The sequence below is a fragment of the Chenopodium album genome, chromosome 3 (assembly GCF_948465745.1).
Source record: "Chenopodium album chromosome 3, dcCheAlbu1.1, whole genome shotgun sequence".
Taxonomy (NCBI): Eukaryota; Viridiplantae; Streptophyta; class Magnoliopsida; order Caryophyllales; family Amaranthaceae; genus Chenopodium; species Chenopodium album.
The window spans coordinates 50,851,737-50,857,736 of NC_137836.1; positions in this window are offsets into that span (position 1 = coordinate 50,851,737).

Sequence of the window (6,000 nt, forward strand, 5' to 3'; positions counted from 1 at the left end):
TTTCGAGCTGTGCTAGAACAGTTAGAAAATTCAGGCCTTTTAGATTTCACTTTCGATTAAAACAAATGACTGCGAATGCTGCCTTACCATTCGGTAGGGCCGCTTGTTATATTTGTAGAGCAATGTGCCACCCAAATGGGAGATGCTTCTCCTCGACGAATTCGCCTTAATGGACGTCGCCGGTTATCTGATGGAGCAGACGGTCATACTCATGTTGGAGCAGACTGTGACCATTCGGTCTCTTTTTGTTTATTCATATCCGACCATGGGCCTCATCATGATTTTATCTGGCCTTAGGCCTCTTAAATGGTTGGGTAAATATTCGTTAAGTGTCGATATTAACTTAATGAATTTCGTAGGAACGACTGTTCTAAAGCAATCGGCTCCTTCAGAAGGATTGGGGCGTCTGCTGTTGGGACAAACACTTTCCAAACGCATTGGCCGTCTGTATTTTGTACAGGCGACACTAAGAAACTTAAATAAAAATACAAGTTGGGAAATGAAGGCATATTCTCATTAACAAAACTTGAGATAACAAAATTGAGGTCTTTACATTCGTACTTAGAAGTAGTACTTTTTCAAGTTGTCTACATTGCAAGTTCTAGGCAGCTGCCTGCCGTCTGGGTCTTCTAGGCGGTAGGTGTCGTCTCTTACTTCCTCATAGATTCGGTAGGGGCCTTCCCAATTTGGGGTTAGCTTTCCCTGCTCATTCGCCCTACCGACTGCCTCCATTTTCCGTAGCACAAAGTCCCCCACTTTGAGAGGACGCTTGTGTATTCTTTTGTTGTAAGCCCGAGTCATTCTCAGACGGTATATCTCATGACGCAAGGCAGCATTGCCTCTGCGCTCTGGAAGTGAGTCCAATGCAAGGCGCATGGCCTCCCAGTTCGCCTCTTCATCATACAGCATGATTCGAATAGTCGGCTCATAGTGCTGAATGGGCAGAACAGCTTCTGTTCCATACACCATAAGGAATGGGGTTTCTCTAGTTGCCCCTTTAGCAGTCGTTCTGATGGACCAGAGGACGTGTGGTAAATCATCCGCCCAAAGGCCACCAGCCCATTCAATTTTCTTCTTAATCCCGTCTGAGATTAACTTGTTGAAGGCTTCGACCTGGCCGTTTGCTTGAGGCCGGCCGACTGATGCAAAGAAGCTTGAGACTTCCTGGTCTCCCAACCAAGTCTTGAGTTGAGGCGTCTCAAATTGAGGACCATTGTCAAAAACCATAGACATGGGCACCCCGAAACGAGTGATTATGTTCCTCCAGATGAAGGAAATGACATCTTTTGTCTTGATGTTTTTGACTGCCTCCGCCTCTACCCACTTGGTAAAGTAATCCACAGCCACGAGTATATAGCGCTTGCCGCCTGGTGCAGCTGTATATGGCCCAGAATGTCCATGCCCCATTTGGCAAAAGGTATTGGGCTGTGGATGGCCGTCAGGTCTGTAGCCGGACGATGGATGAGCTTGCCAAATTTTTGGCACTTGTCACATTTTTTTTTACCATTTCCATTGCATCCGTCTCTAGAGTTGGCCAGAAGTAAAGCCGCCTGGCCTTGGCCGCGAGGGATCTGCCGCCTATATGGGAGGCGTAGAACCCCGAATGCAACTCTTCGAGGACTTCCTTACCCTTTTCAGGGGTAACACACTTCAACAGGGGTTTCAGAAAACCAGCCCTGAAGAGTTCTCCTTGTCGCAACTCGAAGTTAGCTGCTCGTTTTTTTTAGAACACCCGCCTCCTGTGGTGAGTCAGGGAGCGTGCCGTCTGCAAGATAGGCCCGGATGCTGTCCATCCAGGTTGAGCTTCGGTCAAGAATTCCAATGGGGTCTTCCTCAGATATACTTCTTCTTTCCATGACCTCCTAGAAAACTGACCGAGGCGCTTCACAGGAGGCGGATGATGCCAGCTTGGACAGAGCATCCGCCTGATTGTTTGAAGACCTGGGCACTTGACTTAGATTGAATTCTTCAAGTGTCCCAACTTCATCCTTGACCGCCTGCAAGTATTTAATCATTGCCGGATGAGTGGCCTCGTACGTCCCATTAACTTGGAGTACGACCAGTTGTGAATCCGAGCAGGCGTCAATTTTCTTTGCCCCTGCTGCCTTACAATACCGAATGTCAGCAAGCAGGGCTTCATACTCGGCCTCATTGTTAGAGACCTGGAACTTGAACCGTAGTGCATACTCGTATTAGTCTCCTTCAGGAGACTTACAAATAATTCCTGTACCACAGCCGTTCGCAGTGGAGCTCCCATCCACATACACTTTCCAAACCTGACTAGTATCATCCGGAGCAACCGGCCTTGTCATTTCCACAATAAAGTCGGCGAATGCTTGCCCCTTTATTGCTTTCCTTGGTTCGTAAGTGATTTCCTATCCTTGCATTTGAATCGCCCATTTGAGCATTCGTCCAGAAGACTCCAAGGTTGTGAGTGGCCGTTTGATCGGTTGGTCAATATAGACTTCTACCGCATGCGCCAAGAAGTAGGGTTTAAGCTTCTTGATGGCCATGTAAAGGGCAAGGCCAAATTTCTCAACCATGGGGTACCGAAGCTCCGCATTTCTCAGAACATGGCTAATGAAATAAACTGGGAGCTGGATGTCGTCTCTTTCAGCTAACAGAACGGCACTGAGGGCATGATCAGAGACGGCTAAGTACATGAAGAGCTTCTCTTTGGGCAAAGGGCTGACAAGCCTCGGCAAAGAGTGCAGATGAGTTTTTAGCTTTTGAAAGGCCGCCTCTGCATCATCCCCCCATTCAAAGTTTGTCTTCTTTTTGATTGCCTGGTAAAAATAGAGGCACTTGTCGCCTGACCGACTGAGGAATCTCCCCGAGGCCGCCAGACAACCTGTTAGTTTTTGCACTTCCTTTACAGTACGGGGCGACTGCATGTCGATTACCGCCTGTATTTTCTCAGGGTTGGCCTCTATTCCCCTTTGGTCAATAAAAAATCCGAGAAACTTCCCAGACTCAACACCAAAGACATACTTTTTTTGGTTTAGCATGACCTTGTGCCGCTTGAGTGTGGCGAATGTTTCTCGGAGATCAGCAAGATGATCCGCCTGTTGTTTGGATTTGACTATCATGTCATCAATGTACGCCTCTACATTCCTTCCGATTTGATTAATGAAGACCGTGCTAATCATTCGTTGGAAAGTAGCAGGCACATTCTTCAAACCAAACGGCATCACCGTATAACAGAACAAACCCTGATCAGTGACGAATGCCGTCTTTTCTTGATCTTTTTTCCACAGGGGGATCTGATGGAAACCTGAATAGGCGCCCATAAAACTCATCAAGGCATGTCCGGCTGTTGAGTCGACCAGACTGTCGATCTTAGGCAATGGATAGCTATCCTTTGGACATGCCTTGTTGAGGTCTGTGTAGTCAACACACATCCGCCAACTTCCATTCAGCTTTTTTACTAACACAACGTTAGCTACCCACTTAGGGAAATTGCACGGCCGAATGAACTTGGCATCTAACAGCTTTTTTACTTCAGCAGCTGCCGCCTGACTTCTTTGTTCACCGTGGTTTCTTTTCTTTTACCGGATGGGCTTCTTTTTAGGATCCACGGAGAGTTTGTGGACAGCGAGATCCGGGCTGATGTCTGGCATCTCCTCCACTTCAAAGGCAAAGATGTCTTTAAATTCTCTGAGTAGCTGGTGAAGGCTTTCACCCAGCTTTGCAAATGCAACCGTCCCCACCTTAATAGTCCGTTCTGGACGGCTGTCGTCCAGAGGGATATCAATGTGTTCACCATTAGGCTGGGGACGGAGGTCATCCGACCGTTCCCCGATCAGTGATTGCTATTGTTTTTCTTTTTTGACCACCACCAGCTGATCAGTCTTTCTTTTCTTTCCGGCTGGTGGGGCCGACTGTTATTCCTCGACTTCGTCAAGGTCGATTGTTTGCTTGCCCCAACCGGTTGCTACGGCTGCGGGCTTGACGTCCGAGAGGTAACACTCTCGAGCCGTCTTTTGGTCCCAATTAAGGGAGCCGACTGTTCCATCATCCATCTCATACTTGAGTAGCATGAGAGCAGGGATGATGACGGCCTTACACTCGTTAAGAGTGGGACGGCCAAAGATGAGGTTGTAAGCTGTGAGCTCTTCAACCACTAGGAAACGGATGGTCAGGTGCCGACCGTCTCCCCTGCTTCCCAGTCGGACAGGTAGGTCAATTCGTCCGACTGGGTGCACAAGTCCTCCCCCAAACCCAACAAGGGTGTGGGAGACCTCCATCATGCTGTCCGGTTTGTACTTGAGATTGGATAAGCATTTGAGGCTGATGAGGTTAGAGGAGCTTCCTGTGTCAATCAGAATTCGGCCAACCAATTGGTTGGCGACCTTGCACTCAATGACAACAGGGTCATCATGCGGCCGACGGACTTTGCCTCTGTCCTGCTCGGTGATGACAACTTTAGGGAAGGTGGATGTGCCTGCTGCATCCTCTTCCTCAACAGAGTTGACCATCTTTCTCAGATGGTCCTTGGTGCCCCGAATGGTCGGGCCACCACCGGCAAATCCGCCTGCTATGGTGTATACCGGATCTTCATCAGTTTTGGCACTCGCAGCAGGCTGGGAAGTCTTTTTCTTGGACTGCCCCGGATTTGCCTTTGAAGTCACTTTGGACTTCACATAGGACTTCAGCTGTCCTTTGTCGACCAGACGGTCGAGCTCCCGCTTGAGACTAAAGCAGTCGTTCGTGTCATGGCCAACATCCTCATGGAAATGGCAATGCTTGTTTTTGTTCCGATTTTCATCGGAACCTTTCATAGGAGTTGGCTTTTCAAGAGTCAGCCGATCCTTAATTTCCAAGAGGATGGAGCAGCAGTCCTTGTGGAATTCGTACCTTGGAACGTACGGTTTCCACTCCTTTTTCTTCTTCTGGGCCGGTTGATCAGAGTTATCAATGGCCCAGACTTGCTTTTTCTTTTTGCTCTCTTCTGGCTTAGGAGCTGGCTCGGCCGACTCTCTTTCTGTCGGTCGGACTTCTTATGGACCGACTGCTTATTGGAGGAGCATAGTTCGGTCGCCTGTATATAGGCTTCCGCCTCTCGCAAGGCTCCTTGCAGAGTAAATATTTGTTTGCGGACGAGTTCGTACTTAAAAGTAGACCCGTCTTTCAGACCCTTTAAGAAGTCTTTGAAAGCGACCTCATCAGACAGCCCATGAATCTGGATTCGGACCAGATTGAACCTCCTGACGTAGGAACGCAAGCCTTCTCTATCTCCCTGCTGTACATTGCCCAAGTCAAGACTTGTCTTTTTGGCAGGGATGTTCATATTGAAGTTTGAAGCAAACAAGAACGCAAGCGTCTTGAAGCTATTTATGCAACCAGCCGGCAGATTGCCAAACCACTGCTGGGTTATGCCCTTCAGGGTGGCTGGAAAGCAACGACACCATGCGGCATCATCCAACCCCTGTAAATACATGAGGTGGGTGTATGCTAGCAGGTGGTCTTCTGGGTTGGAGGTCCCGTCATAGGCTCCAACCAGAACGTTTTTAACTTTAGCCGGCTGTACGGCTTCAGTTATTTCCCTGGAGAAAGCAGAGGGTTGATCTCCAAGGTGTTGCAGCCTAAGCTGCCAGTCCATCGGCTGATAGCCGTATGCCGCTTGTCCTCCAAAGAGGGCAGGTTGCATGTAAGGTAAAATTGGCGCCTGGTACAATGGTTATGCCATGTACTGGGCCGACTGAATCATATGAGGACCAGACTAAACACCCGTTGGCTGCTTGCTGGAGTCTCATGTACAGACTGGGAACACCTCACAGAGGTATTCCGAAAGCTATCATGATAAGTCGACGTTGAAGCCGACTCTGATAGCTGGGTTCTCTTCTCCTCAATGTATTGCCGAGCGTCAGAGAACGTTTTCTTGCTACCATCCGGCTGTATGTGCCGGATGGCTTTTCTTGTGCCCATTTCTGGGAAACGGAGCCGAGTAAGGTCAAACTGGGGCCGGGCCTTCTCCTTAGGGGCAGGATGAGGAGTTGG